Below are 14,543 nucleotides of genomic sequence, written 5' to 3'. Positions count from 1 at the left end.
AATCTTCCAACGTGAAACATTCCAAGGTTGCTTGAGGTCCTCACACCGTAAGATTGAGGGGGCGGGGGGAAGAAAGTAAAGGTTCTTCAACAGTAGAACAGTCCGTAGTCTAGTTCAGCAGTTGAAGTCGTGCTTTTCCGCACACCGCATACTTCCTGGAAAAAAAAAACTGCAGATCATAACGCACAAGATTCTGAGGGGGCTGGACAGGGTAGATGCTGAGAAGATGTTTCCCCTTGTGGAGGACAATTTCAAAATGGCTGCATTTGCTGACAACACTACCACTAGGTGGCACTGCAGTGGCACAAATGCAGCACGTGCCACTAAAACGTCACAGTCTGCGACTTCAGGCAGCTGCCAGGACTAAAGATGGCGCTGCTCAAATAATCACACGAAGGCAACCTAACAAACACATGGCAGCTCACAATGGCGGGACGGAGAGAGCGAACAAACTGGCTGGGGGTGGGGTGGTGGGGAGCGGAGAGGTTCGTGGACAGGGGTGGGGGAAAAGAGAGCGGAGCGAGCCAGGGACGGGGGGGGGAGCAGAGCGGGACGGGGGTGGGGGGGCAATGGAGCGGGCCGGGGACGGGGGAACAGAGCGGCCGGAAAGAGCGGAGCGGCCGGAAAGAGCAGCGAGGTGGGGGAGCGGAGCGGTCGGAGAGAGTAGCGGGGTGGGGGGGGGGGGGGGGGGGGTGGTGGGGAGCGGAGCGGCCAAAATACCGGAGCAGCCGGAGAGTACATCAAAGGGGGGAGGAGAGCAGACAGGCTAGAGAGCAGCAGCGAGGAGGAGCCTAGGTTGACGCATGGGTAAATACCTATGGCGTTGCATCGCTGTACGCGTAAAGCACATGCAGAGGCCAACCAGGCGCATTGCCCAAAGATGCACACGTCATTTGATGACGTCATCGGCGCACGGGCTAACCAGTCCTGGAAAGTCGGAACGCAGCGCATGCGCAGAGAGCAGGAGCCCATCTGCACACCTTGGTGTAGCCTGATGACGCCAGTGGCCGGCTGCGTTGTCAGGAATCACTGTTTCAAAATTAGGGTTTTCCCTTTTAAGAAAGAGGAATTTCTTCTGAGGGTCTTCAATCTTTGGAATTCTCTTACCGCAACAGCAGGGGTGTCTGGGTCATTGAATATATTCAAGGCTGAGTTAGTCAGATTTTTGATCTACAAGGGAGTCGAGGGTTATCTGATGGGGGTGAGTGGCAGGCAGGAAAACAGAGTTAAGGCCACAATCAGATCAGCCATGATCTTATTAAATGGCGGAGCAGCCTCGAGGGGCCAAATGGCCTACTCCTGATCCTATTTCTTATGTTGACCAGAGAAGTTAACGTTCTAGCAATAATAAACTTTCCAGTCCTCAAGACAAAAGAGATACTATGATTCCTAAGGATGTGTGGGTTCTAAAGAAAGTTTGTTTCTCACTTCAGTACAGTAGTTACCCCACTGATGAATTTGTTAAAGAAAAACGTAGAGGTCAACTGGACAGAATCATGTCAAATGGCATTTGGGAAAAAAGGCCATTTTAATAAATGATCCCGTCCCAGCAGTACCAAATTTTAGCAAGCCCCTTAAAGTGCAATTGATGCCAGTGATGTTGAGGTAGGAGCAAGATGATGCTGGTATCAAATGACTGGTCAATTTACTTCTCTAGAAAACTAAAGTACCAAAAGAAGTACTCCACTATTGAAAAGGAGGCTTAAGATCTCGTACTGACTCTTCAACATTTGAAGTATATATCAACAATGGTCAAGGGGAAATATCTGTTAATATCGACCATAATCACATCAACACTCTCGGTTTGGAAAGAGCCTGTCTTCTTCCGAAGGCCCCACTTGGTCTATCACCCCTTTCCCCAATATGCTGCATTAAAGAACTTCTAGATCGGCTTCTCATAAGTTGATTCAGAGTCTAACATGAGAAAGACGGCATGCTGATAGCTTATCTTCTGCACAAGGATGATTTTGCCCTTTCAGGAAATTTATATGTCACCCACCCCTCTAGATTACAAAATCCTATAGAATATAGCAACAGTTTACAAACCATCTAGAACTACAGATTCTTAATCTGAAAACTCAACCATAAGCATATTTTTGCCCCTTACACTGCACTCATTAGCACATCAAGTGACTCCACTGAAAACCTAAAACCATCCATAGAATCATAGAAAAATTACGGCACAGAAGGAGGCTATTAAGCCGGTCATGTTTATGCCAGCCGAAAAATTAGCCGCCCAATCTAATCATACCTTCCAGCACCTGGTCCATAGCCTTGCAGGTTACAACACTTCAGGTGCAGGTCCAGGTACCTTTTAAAAGATTTGAGGGTTTCTGCCTCCACCACCATTCTTGGCAGTGAATTCCAGACACCCACCACCCTCTGGGTGAAAAAGTGTTTCCTCATATCCCCTCTTCTACCAATCACCTTAAATCTGTGTCCCTTGGTAATTGACCTCTCTGCTAGGGGAGAGGGGTCCTTCCTATCTACTCTATCTAGATCCCTCATAATTTTGTACACCTCAATTAAATCACCCCTCAGCCTCCTCTGTTCTAAGGAAAACAACGCTAGCCTATCCAATCTTTCCTCATAGCTGCAACTTTCGAGCCCTGGCAACATTCTTGTAAATCTCATCTGTACTCTCTCCAGCGCAATTATGTCGTTCCTGTAATGTGGTGACCAGAACTGTATGCAATACTCCAGCTGTGGCTTAACCAACATTTTTTTTTTAATAAAAAACAGTTCCAGCATTACATCCCTGCTTTAATATTCTATATCTCAGCCAATAATATAAAAATTGGTATAAAATTGGTATAAACATTGGTAAGTCATGCTGCAGCTGTACAGAACCTTAGTTAGGCCACACTTAGAATATTGCATGCAATTCTGGTCGCCACACTACCAGAAGGACGTGGAGGCTTTGGAGAGGGTACAGAAGAGGTTTACCAGGATGTTGCCTGGTCTGGAGGGCATTAGCTATGAGAGGTTGGATAAACTCAGATTGTTTTCACTGGAACGACAGAGGTGGAGGGGCGACATGATAGAGGTTTACAAAGTTATGAGCGGCATGGACAGAGTGGATAGTCAGAAGCTTTTTCCCAGGGTGGAAGAGTCAGTTACTAGGGGACATAGGTTTAAGGTGCGAGGGGCAAAGTTTAGAGGGGATGTGCGAGGCAAGTTCTTTACACAGAGGGTGGTGAGTGCCTGGAACTTGCTGCCGGGGGAGGTGGTGGAAGCAGGTACGATAGCGACATTTAAGATGCATCTTGACAAATACATGAATAGGATGGGAATAGAGGGATACGGACCCCGGAAGTGCAGAAGGTTTTAGTTTAGACAGGCATCAAGATCGGCGCAGGCTTGGAGGGCCGAATGGCCTGTTCCTATGCTGTACTGTTCTTTGTAATAAAGAAACATTCATATGCCTTCTTCACCAGTCTTATCTACCAGTCCTGCCACCTTCAGGGACCTGTGGGCATGCACTTCTTCTACCCCTCTCAATATCTTCCCGTTTATTCTGTATTACTTTGCTTTATTTGCCCTCGCCATACACTTCTCTGTATTGAATTCCATTTGCCACTTTTCTGCCCACTCAACCAAAGCACTGGTATCATTCTGGAGTCTACAGCTATCCTGTTCACTATCAACTACAGGGCCAACTTTTGAGTAATCAGCAAATTTCCCAATCATGCATCCCAAATTGAAGTCCAAATCATTAATATATACCACAAACTGCAAGGGATCCAACACCCAGCCCCTGTAGAACGGCACTGGGAACAACTTTCCAATCGTATCCAACAGTGAGGCGAAGGCGAAATAACGGAAGATTTGAGAATAAAAAAATTGGGAACACATGCTCACAATCACCACTTACAGTAAAATACCTGACGGGTAACTAAATGAAAAATTGGCTGATGAAGACGGTTATTTGAATCAGGGTCATGGATCACTGGCGGAAGGTGTTATTAACGATGCATCTCAATATCAGTACAAATAGTGTCAAATATAAGAAATATTGTATATTTAAATTTTTTCACGTTGACTTCACATTTATCCTTCATATGTGTATTAAATACAACGAGGAAGTTTAGTAAATTATTGAATGTTAAAATAAGAGGGAACTTTCAACTATTGTTTGGAACGCGTCAATGTTTCCTTAGAATCTCTAATTGTTCTTTTTCCGAACATTTCGTTATATTTTGGAACATTATCTCCCTGGAGACCCACCGATAAATATTACCTTTACTGTAAGTCATTAACACATTAGGTCGCTTTTCCACTGACCACAAAAGTGGACTCAAAATGCAGCGTTCAACAGGATTTCAGAACGAGGGATTTTCTCAGAGATCGAATCACCCTCTCCCGGGACAACCGGTAGCCCAGTTCCCATCAAGCTCAGCAACACGGCGATACGTTCTGCAAGAACATCAAGGTTACCATTTCTTTGCATTTCATGCTCACAATTTTAATTTTTCACACTCGTCACACCCTTTGGGTCGCCTATCTCATGCATTCCTGTTTTGTTTTGATTTTATTCTGTTAACTTTTTTTGTTCAACTGTGTGCGCTTTGGTTTGCTTTCGCTCCTGGCTTGTTCCAGAGTATGAAATATTTGTAAGGCATGAATTCCGCAAGAAATCGCACTTTAATAGCACCCTACTATCCCCTCACGATACCTCCCATGAGTTTACAATCGATGAAGTACTTTTGAAGTGTAGGCACACCCAGCAACCTAAAGCAAAATCCCCAAAACAATGCATTGAATGAATGTTTTGTTATGGCACTGTTTGAGAGGGGAATGTTGACCAGGATACCAAAAGTCCTCACTCTTTAAATAATGCCTCGAGATCTTTCACATCTTCATTTAACATCTAATCCAAAAGATGGCACCTTCACCAATGCAGCACCTCTTCAATACTGCACCAGAGCATCAGCCTACATTATGTGCTTAAACACATACTAGGATTTGAATCCACAACCGCCAGGCAAGCTCACTGGCTCAAGAAAGGGAAAGGATGCAAAATTGAACCAGTCTTCTCAAAAGCATTTTTAAGTAAAGTGGAGCCATAATCTGATGAGAATAAACCACTCTTCTACATGCCAAACATGTTGATTGGTGGATAAAACACTGGCTACTTTGTAATCAATTCTCCTTTAACTTTAAGTCAAGAATTTTTGCACCAATTATTACTCCAGCTCACTGTGGAATTTCTTACAGCTCTGACTTTCTCCTACTTCAAGCTTTTAAAACCCAACCTTGGTACCACCCAATTACTACTTCGCCACTGATCTGGGCTCCTATCCTACTCCTTGCAACCACTGTGCTGTCCTGCACTATGGGCCCTTTACCAGAATCTTTCAATAAAATAAAGGCATCTGGTTGAAATTAGTTTACATCTTAAACTTTTTTGCAACAGCCTCCAGGGATCATATTATGGGAGTCATTTGAGTCTGTTCAATATTCAAAATGTTTTGACTTAGTTTTTTCCCCCCGATATTGTGGATGCATGCCATCAGCAAGATGGTGAAATATAAAATAGTTCAGCATTTTCCACATCAACAATCTATATTTCACTGTTAACATCAGTTTGTGGGGAACGGTGAAGCATTCCAACACATATCTCAATAATTTGCTTCAGACTGTCTCTACCAGATAAAACATGGTAACAAGCGATGACGGAGAAAAAGGGAAGGGTCGGGGTTAGGTAAGTGCAAGTTCAGATGAGAAAAAGGCAAATTTAGGAATGTTAGCAAACTTCACAAACAAGAATGATCAACATGAAACTGAATTTCTGGGCCAGATAATGGAAACAAAAACTTTAAAACCAATAAAGAAAATAGCTGGATTCTGGGATTGGATGGGGACTGCAGAGGCTTGCTACACAGATGAATTAAACAGCCTTCACTTTATATTTCATGTTTTCAAACACATCATTTAAGAAAACAGGGAATATTTTCATTCCATAGTTAAAATGGGCATGAAATGTGCATGACACATGCCCAAAGTCTAACATTTTAACATTACCCACCACTAAAGTTTTAGATAATTAGGGGGAAAAAAATCTACAGGCACTTGGAGAGGGTTGAGTTAATTAAGGAGAGCCAGCACGAATTTGTAAAAGGCAGATCACGTCTGACTAATCTAATTGAATTTTTGATGAAGTAACGGAGTAGGTTGATGAAGGAAAAGCAATGGATATTGTCTATGTGGATTTTAAGAAAGTGTTTGGCAAAGTACCACATAAAAGGCTGGTTAACCAAATTGTGGATCAACATCAGCTTGGATGAAAAAAATTGGCTTAAGGACAGAAAACAGCAAATCATGGTAAATAGTGATTTTTCCAGACTGGAGGGTGGTAGACAGTGGTGTTCCCCAAGGGTCAGTGCTAGGACCATATATAAAGATAAGCGACTTGGATATTGGAATAGAGTGTAAAATTTCAAAATTTGCCAGTATCCATACTGGGGCCTCCCTTTTCACCATATTTATCAGTGAAATAGATTAAGGAATAGAGCCATATATCCAAGTTTGCAGTTGACACCAAGTTGGGAGGTACATCATGTAAATAGTGTAGCTGGGACCAGCAAGTTGCAAGGGTGCAGAGACAGATTAATTAGGTAGGCAAATCTGTGACAAATGGGGAATGTGGGGAAGTGTGTGGTCATCACTTTGGCTTCAAGAAAGACAAACCAGAGTGTTTTCTAAATCATGAGAAACTAGGAACTGTGAAGAAGCCAGCAGGTCTGTAGTTTCTGCATCAATTTTCCTTTGTGCTCTGGACAAATAGGAGGTTGAGTAAGTGCAGGGGCTTTTGATTTTAACACAATTGATTTGTTCTCCGGGTTGGAGTATCTTGAGCTCAATTCCCCAAACATCACTGGATGTGGATATGGACAATTTTCACAAGTTCTCTTCATTCAACAACTGTTCCTTTAGACTGGAAAATTGTGCATGTTACTGCACTAAGAAAGGGGACAGAGGGAAACAAGCAATTAGCCTAACATCTGTTGGGAAAATTACTAGAGTCTATAATTAAGGATAGGGTGACAGAACACTTTAAAAAATTTTAATTGATCAGATAGCCAGCATGGATTTGTAAAGGGTGGGTCATGCCTGACAAATGATTGAATTGAGAGGAGACTGAAGGGAATGTCCATGGATGTTGTTTATATGGACTTCCAGAAGACATTTGATAAAGTTCTTCAAACCTATTAGCGACAAATATGCTTAGAGGTACAGGGCAAGGCCAAAATACTTAGTAAAACACTGATACAACGTATTCATTGAGAAATCTAACAAAATATCAGTAAAAGTGGAGAAATTAGAGGCAATGTATAGGGTAAAAATTGAGGGAGGTGGTACTGGAAAGGCTGGTTATATTTAGGGTAGATAAGTCACCCAAGTCCAGGTTGCTAAAGGAAGAGGGGGTGGAGATAGCAGAAGAGCTTGCCATAATCTTCAAATCTTCCCTAGGTAAGGGGGGTAGGTGCCAGAGGATTGGAGTGTGGCAAATGTGACACCCTTATTTAAGAAAGGGCATAAGTAAAAGTCCTAGCAACTACAGGCCAATTAGTTTGACAGCGATGGTAAGGTTTTAGAAACAATAGATCAGGGGTTGGGGGGGGGGGGGGGGCGGCGAAAAACAGAGACTTGTAGAGATTTGATTTAATTAAGGATAGCCTGCACAGACTTGTAAAAGGCAGATCATGCTTGACAAATCCAACTGCATTTTTTGATGAAGTGATAGAAGTTTGTTGAAGGGAATATAATGGATGTTATCTATATAGATTTAAAGAAAGTGTTTGACAAAGTACCATATAAAAGGCTGTTCAACAAAATTGAGGCTCACGGAATAGGAGGGTCACTGTCCAATTGGGAAAAAAAGGCTCAAGGACAGAAAATAGTGAATCGTGGTTGCTTTTCAGAATAGAGAATATAGAAAATGGTAGACAGTGGTGTTCCTCAAGGTTCAGTGCTAGGATCACTGCTTTTTTTGCTACACAAATGACTTGGATCTCGGAATACGGAGCAGAATTCCAAAATTTGCCAATGATACCAAACTTGGAGCAGTGGCAAACTGATATGAACTGCCTGCAACAGGACAGATAGGCTAGCAGAATGGGCAGATGGAATTTAGTACAGAGAAGTGTGAGGTGATGCATTTCAGTTAAAGGGATAGAGAGAGGCATAGTTTTAAAGAGTGTACTAGGACAGAGGGACCTGGGGGATTCATGTGCATAGATCTCAAAGTGGCAAGAGAATATTTAGCAAAAGTATATAGGATCTTAGGCTTCATAGATATAGGTATTGAGTACAAAAGCAGGGAAGTTATGTTGAACCTTTATAAAGTTCTGTTTAGACCACAACTAGTATTGCGTTCATATCTGGTCACCATACTTTAGGAATATGTGGAGATTCTCAAGAGGGTGCAGAGGAGATGTACCAGAATGGTTCCAGGAATGAATGATTTTAGCTAAAGTTAGGTTAGAGAAGCTGGGGCTGTTCTCCTTGGAGCAAAGGAGATCGAGGGGAGGTTTGATAGAGATGTACAAGATTATGACAGGTTTAGATAAAAAGGTAGACAAAGAAAAGCTTTTCCCATTAGTTGATGGTACAAGGACTAGGGGGCACAGATGATGCAGGAGAGATGGGAGATTTACTCAGCAGTGTTAATGACCTGAACTCACTGCTTCCACCACCCTCATAGGCAGAGACGATGAATGATTTCAAAAGGAAACCAGATGTTGAGGGAAGTAAACTTGCAGGGCTAAGGGGATAGAGCAGCAGAATGGGACTGATTGAATTGCTCTACAGAGACAGGTACATGGACTAGATGGACTGAATGGCCTCCTTCTGTACCATAATGACTGACTTTTGCCTCAGAGGCATCAAGTCACCAGTTCAAGTTCCAGCCAAAGATTTGAGCATTTAATCCAGGCTGACACTCCATTCCAGTACTTCAGAGTGCTGCACTGTTGGAGGTGATGTATTTTGAATGAGATGTCAGTTAAACCAAGGCCCCAATCGACCTTCTCAGGTGGATGCAAAAGATCCCATGGCACTATTTGAATAGCAGGAGAGTTTTTCCCAGTGTCCAACATCCAACATTCGTAAAACAGATTCTGTTGGTCATTATCTTTCTGCTGTGTGACACCTGCTGTGCTGAAATTGGCTGGTGCATTTCCTACCTTACAACAGTACCTATACTGCAGAAAGCACTTAATTGGCTGTAAGTGCTTTAGGATAACCTGGAGGTCACGACAGGCACTATATAAATGCAAATCATTTCTTTTTTTAAAATAAGGTGTTGCCAGACTGGAATTGAAATTACAGCTATTAATTGGAGAGCTTTTACTTACCTTTTCTAATACAAGCACTACACATCTCTGATGCGGTGTCCAAAATCAAACAATACTGTCTGTGGTATAACTAATGCAGTTAAACTTTAGTATAAACTTACAGAATTATATTCTGCGGTTCGTCGATTGGGAGCTCCGGTATAACCACAGTCTCAGAACGTTCCATAAGTTATTCTATCATTCCACGTCTGCGACTAGTTATTTTTTGAACTCACATTGAAATATTTGAGATACTGGCAAAAGGCCTAACAATGTATTGTCTCCAGTTTATGCACAGACTTGCTGGGGGTGATTTTTTAAACTGCCTACTACTGTGTTTATCCTGGAAATTGGGAGAGTAGGCAGAAAAATTTAAAAGAGATAAAAAGCTATTATGTGCTCTGGCTGAGGCCTGCCAAACTCTATTTTTGAATTCACCTTAGTTAAATTGAGGAGCTACAATGCTTGTAGGACCACAACACAAGTTACAGGTACCAATAGGTGGAGGGCACAGGCACCACTCAGTAATGCATAACTTAGATGGCCAAATCAGTGGTTCTTAAAAAAAAAAAAGACTGCTACAGGTGGTTCCAGAAAAAGTTTCAAAAAAGCATGTGGCACTGATTTTTGCATTGGAAGGAGCACAAATGCTTCTCCTGGTCCAGTGTGCTCTGTCCACCCCAGCTTGACTCTGGAGGAGCCTCAGGATTTTCTGTTTCCCTGATCCATAAGTTTCCTGTCCACATTCACTGAGCACTGGTGGCTCAGATTAATACAAGGCCAGGTTGTGAAAATATTGCAGCTTCTCCCTAGTGCCAGCAGGTAGGAGTGTGGAGAGTACTACAGCTGAAAATTCAGTCTCATGTTTGAGAGGACAATATAAAATAATAAAATGTAGAAGTTAAATATTCATAAAACCCATATTATATCTACAAAGTACTGATAAATACTTGTAGGACATATATTTACAAAATCTGTATACAAGTACCCATAAGGGCCTGTTTCAGTGCTGTATCTCTAATCTAATCTAAGATATACATACATACCTCCAAGTATGGATAGGGTTTATGAGCATGTCAGCTGTGGATCAGTCAGTAGCACTTTCACCTCTAAGTCAGAGGGTTATGGGTTTAAGTCCCACTCCAGGACTTGAGTACAAAAGTCTACACCGACTCCACCACAGTACTGAGGGAATACCACTGTCAGTGGTGCCATCTTTCAGATGAAATGTCAAACTGAGGTCCCATCTGCCTTCTTGGATGGATGTAAAAGATTCCATGGCACTATTTTGAAGAGGAGCATAGGAGTTACCCCTAGTGTCCTAGCCAATATTTATCCCTCAAAATCAACATCACAAAACAGATTATCTGGTCATTATTGCATTGCTGTTGGTGGGAGCTTGCAGTGTACAGATCAGCTGCTGTGTTTCCTACTTTACAACGGTGATACTTCAAAAATGGTGGTGAGAAAGATGCTATATAAATGGAAGCTAAAAGTAGAGAAAATTGTTCTATTATTTACAAAAATGCAAAGTAGATTTTTGAACTGTGTTTCTTCTTACAGGATTCCATGTAGCTCCATGTGGCTGTCTGTATGACCCCAGAATACATAATATTGGGAATAATGGAACCCACTGTGAATTGCCACCCCGACTTGCTTCACCATATTACGGTCATAACTTTATTTTAAACACAGCAGCACCAATCCCTACACACCCTGACCTTCAGTATCTTTCCCCACTATACTGCTCACCTGACCAAAACAATACTATTTACCAACCACCCCAAGTCTACTATCAACAAACACCAATTTTGCATCCAGGAAGAAACCAAGTTGCATATCCTGGTCCATTATTTCCCTTTAATGGTAAAGCTCATGTGTCCCATGTTCCTGCAAGACTTCAAAATGATTTGAGACAACATCGGGTTCAATTACATCATAACCCAAGACAAAACCAAAGCAATCAACCTCCAAAATCTTTGAAGTCAGAGGATGCAAGGTGTAAAGCAACCCCACTACCTGTAGATACATCAGCTCAGGAAAATGCTTCTGATCAACTGATCCCAAACCTCAGCCTTACTTCTAATGGTGGTGAACTGGAAAAGCAAAAATGTATAGTTTCTCCAACCTGTAATAAAACACAGTTAATGGATGATGAGGAGCAAATGCTTGCTGCACTGGATGCAGTGAGTGAAGAAGAATTACATGAACTTATTTCCAATGAAAAAACAGTTAACAAGGGCAAAGACTCTGGCAGTCCAGCTGCTCAAGTGTCAGACACATTGCCTGATGAGGTTTCATTAGAAGATGCCATGAAGATGTTTGATTGTATCCCCTTTCATAATACATCACTAAACAATTCACCTGTTGTCATGTCAGGGAAACTTTCTAGTAGTGCAGATCTAAATGAATACAGAACAGATAGAGAGATCAGCCAGGATAATACAGAAGAAAACATAGTTGAAGATGTCACAAATGCCATGGAGATCCCCTGGGGTGAAATGTCTGATCTGTCTCTGACATTTGAAAAAACTTTCGAAGACAGCATGGGACTGCTGGCATTGCCCAAGGAGCTCATGTCATCGGATTATGAAGTACCTGAAATTGCAGACATAATCACAACCATGGATTTCTTTTACAGTGTTAGCATTTACGGTCTGTTCAATGATGAGGTCTCAAACTGGAACCCACACGTGCCATTTTATGGCACGGTAAAAGACAACAGTTGCAACTCAGGCGTGATTACCTTACCAAGGCCTGGAGAGTCATCTCCAGGAACTGATATTGCCACAAAAATTGTTCTTGACTCTGTCAAAAAGGAAAAGCGACATTCCACAGATATGCTGTCACACTCTGTGTCTAAGAAGTGTAGGATTGCTGATTCTGCAGCTTTGGAAGCAGTTCAGGAATTCTGTGCTGTTTCAATGTCTGCTACAATGAAAAAGCGTCTAGGGATTGAAGACCAATGAATGTTCAGTTTGAGATCAAAATGACTATGGTGATATTTTGAAGTTCAGTCCAATACAATAAATACATATTTTAATTGTGTATGTGCAAATAAATAATTTGTGATAAAAAGTCTCTAGGTGGTTGATAATTTTAAAGTGGCAGGAGAATGTACAATGTCCATGTGCAACTTTGATCCCCAAAACACAGGATTTGAAAATAATGGACATCTTTTATTGACACACAAAAGACACTTCCCTAAAAAGGTATCAGAAGTATTGTAGTAACATCCACATGTATAGTGGTTGTTTTTGTAAAGTTGATATCAGATTCTTGATATTAAGCCACCAAATGCAGATCAATCCATAATCCTACTTATGAATTTAAGATCAAATCACAGATCCAGAGCCTCTCAATTTCAGTGAGTAGCCATTCTGAATTCGCCACATGCATCTGATTAAACTAAATGGACTTAGTGCTGATTAGTGGAATGCTTGACATTAGTTTTTTTCTGGTACGTTTTTAAAAAAAAAAAGAGTTTATCTTGCGATCCATCACACTGCATTTTAACCAAAAAAAAAGTTGATAAACATTTGAGGCAAAGGAGGATACAGGAAAATAGGGAGATAATATGATGTAGAATTAGTTTGGGATTACATTATAGGCAGTACAGACATGATAGATATTTATAGTACAAAGGAGGCCATTCAGCCCAAGTGTATAGCAAGTTACTTCGTCAGTTACCAGAAAAAGCGTCGAAATATGAAACTTTTCAACTCTGCTAAACTTTAAGAGTTCTGACATCTCTCAGTACATCATTGACTTCCAGAGACTCTGCCTTGACATTGCTGATTCAATTGCAGGATACACTCTACAGCTCATCAGTCTGTACAGTCTCTTGCCAAGATTGGGGGCCTCTGTCTAATGGGAACAGACCAGTGGTCCCTTGAACAAACAGTGCAGAATTTACTTCAGTACTACAACCATTTTCCCAAGGACCTTCAACAGGCCAGTCCAGGAATCTGCCTATTCCAGAGTGATCACTCTGTCTACTGCCATTGCTCTGCTCACTACCTGCCTAATTCTAATCATACCCATGCCACTACCCCTCCCACTAACACCCTCCCTTAGCTCTTTATTTTATGTTTACTGCTCATTTCACTTTGTTCACCTTTTTTCCTCCTCAGCTGCCCTCCATCATTGTTCCTTTCCTTCTGCTCCCATTTTTCTCTCCTTCCTCACTTATCTTCCTGGGACCCACACTTCCCCCTTCCCAATTGACCTCCTTTCTCCCAATTCATCTTCCCTGCTCCCTCTTTTCCCCATTTCTATCTTAACTTGCTCTCTATTTTCCTCTTTCCACTTCAACTGAAAAGTTTGTGTTCTCTGATGCATCTACCTTTTAATATCCCTCACCCCCAACTTTGTTTACACTTCACCCCCACCACTTCCTATTCAGCACATACCCATTCCACACTTTATTTCCAGACTTCACTCTCCCAACTTTCATGTTTCTACCTAACCTATTTCCCCACCTCCTTTACCAATTCTAATCTACTCCCTTTCTCACATTTTTCATTCCAGTTACTGTATTCACCTCATTGACTATTCCTCAGTGACTCTACTCCTCATGCAGCTCACCTTCCCCTTCAATTCCCATTTCCACCCCCCCCCCACCCCACCCCCAACCTCTTCCTCACTCCCACTTCCTTTTCATCATCTAAACTTCACCCCCTCCACTTCAAACAGTTGCACAAAATTGTCCACTTTCTAATATAATGAATAATCTGTCTTATGCTATGACTGAATAGGTTCCTCCACCGGTTTAATTTGGGTGTGGTTACCTCATCCAACAGTAGAATTCAGAAGCACGCAAATTAAGTCACAGTCTGTTTCTAGGTCAGAGTCATAATGATGCAGAAGTCGGCCATTTAACCCAGAGTCCACGTGGCTCTCTAGGGCAATCCAGTCAGTCCTATTCCGTCGCTCTACGCCCATAGAGTTTATTTCCCAAGTACCTATCCAATTTCCTTTTGAAATCATTGATAATCTCCACTTGCACCACCCTTGTAGGCAGCGAGTTCCAGGTCATTATCACTTACTGCATTAAAAAGGTTCTTTCATTCATCCCCCCCACTGCACATCTTTCCAGAAACCTTAAATCTATTGTACAATCAGCTTTTGCCTACCTAGTGACAATATTGGTTTCATGCACCATCATGCCTTGTTCCTTCAGAAAAATGTGTGCATTTTACACAT

Source organism: Heterodontus francisci, chromosome 36 (assembly GCF_036365525.1).
Source record: "Heterodontus francisci isolate sHetFra1 chromosome 36, sHetFra1.hap1, whole genome shotgun sequence".
Classification (NCBI taxonomy): domain Eukaryota; kingdom Metazoa; phylum Chordata; class Chondrichthyes; order Heterodontiformes; family Heterodontidae; genus Heterodontus; species Heterodontus francisci.
The sequence above is the reverse complement of the archived record's forward strand: the minus strand, read 5'-3'. Positions refer to the sequence as shown.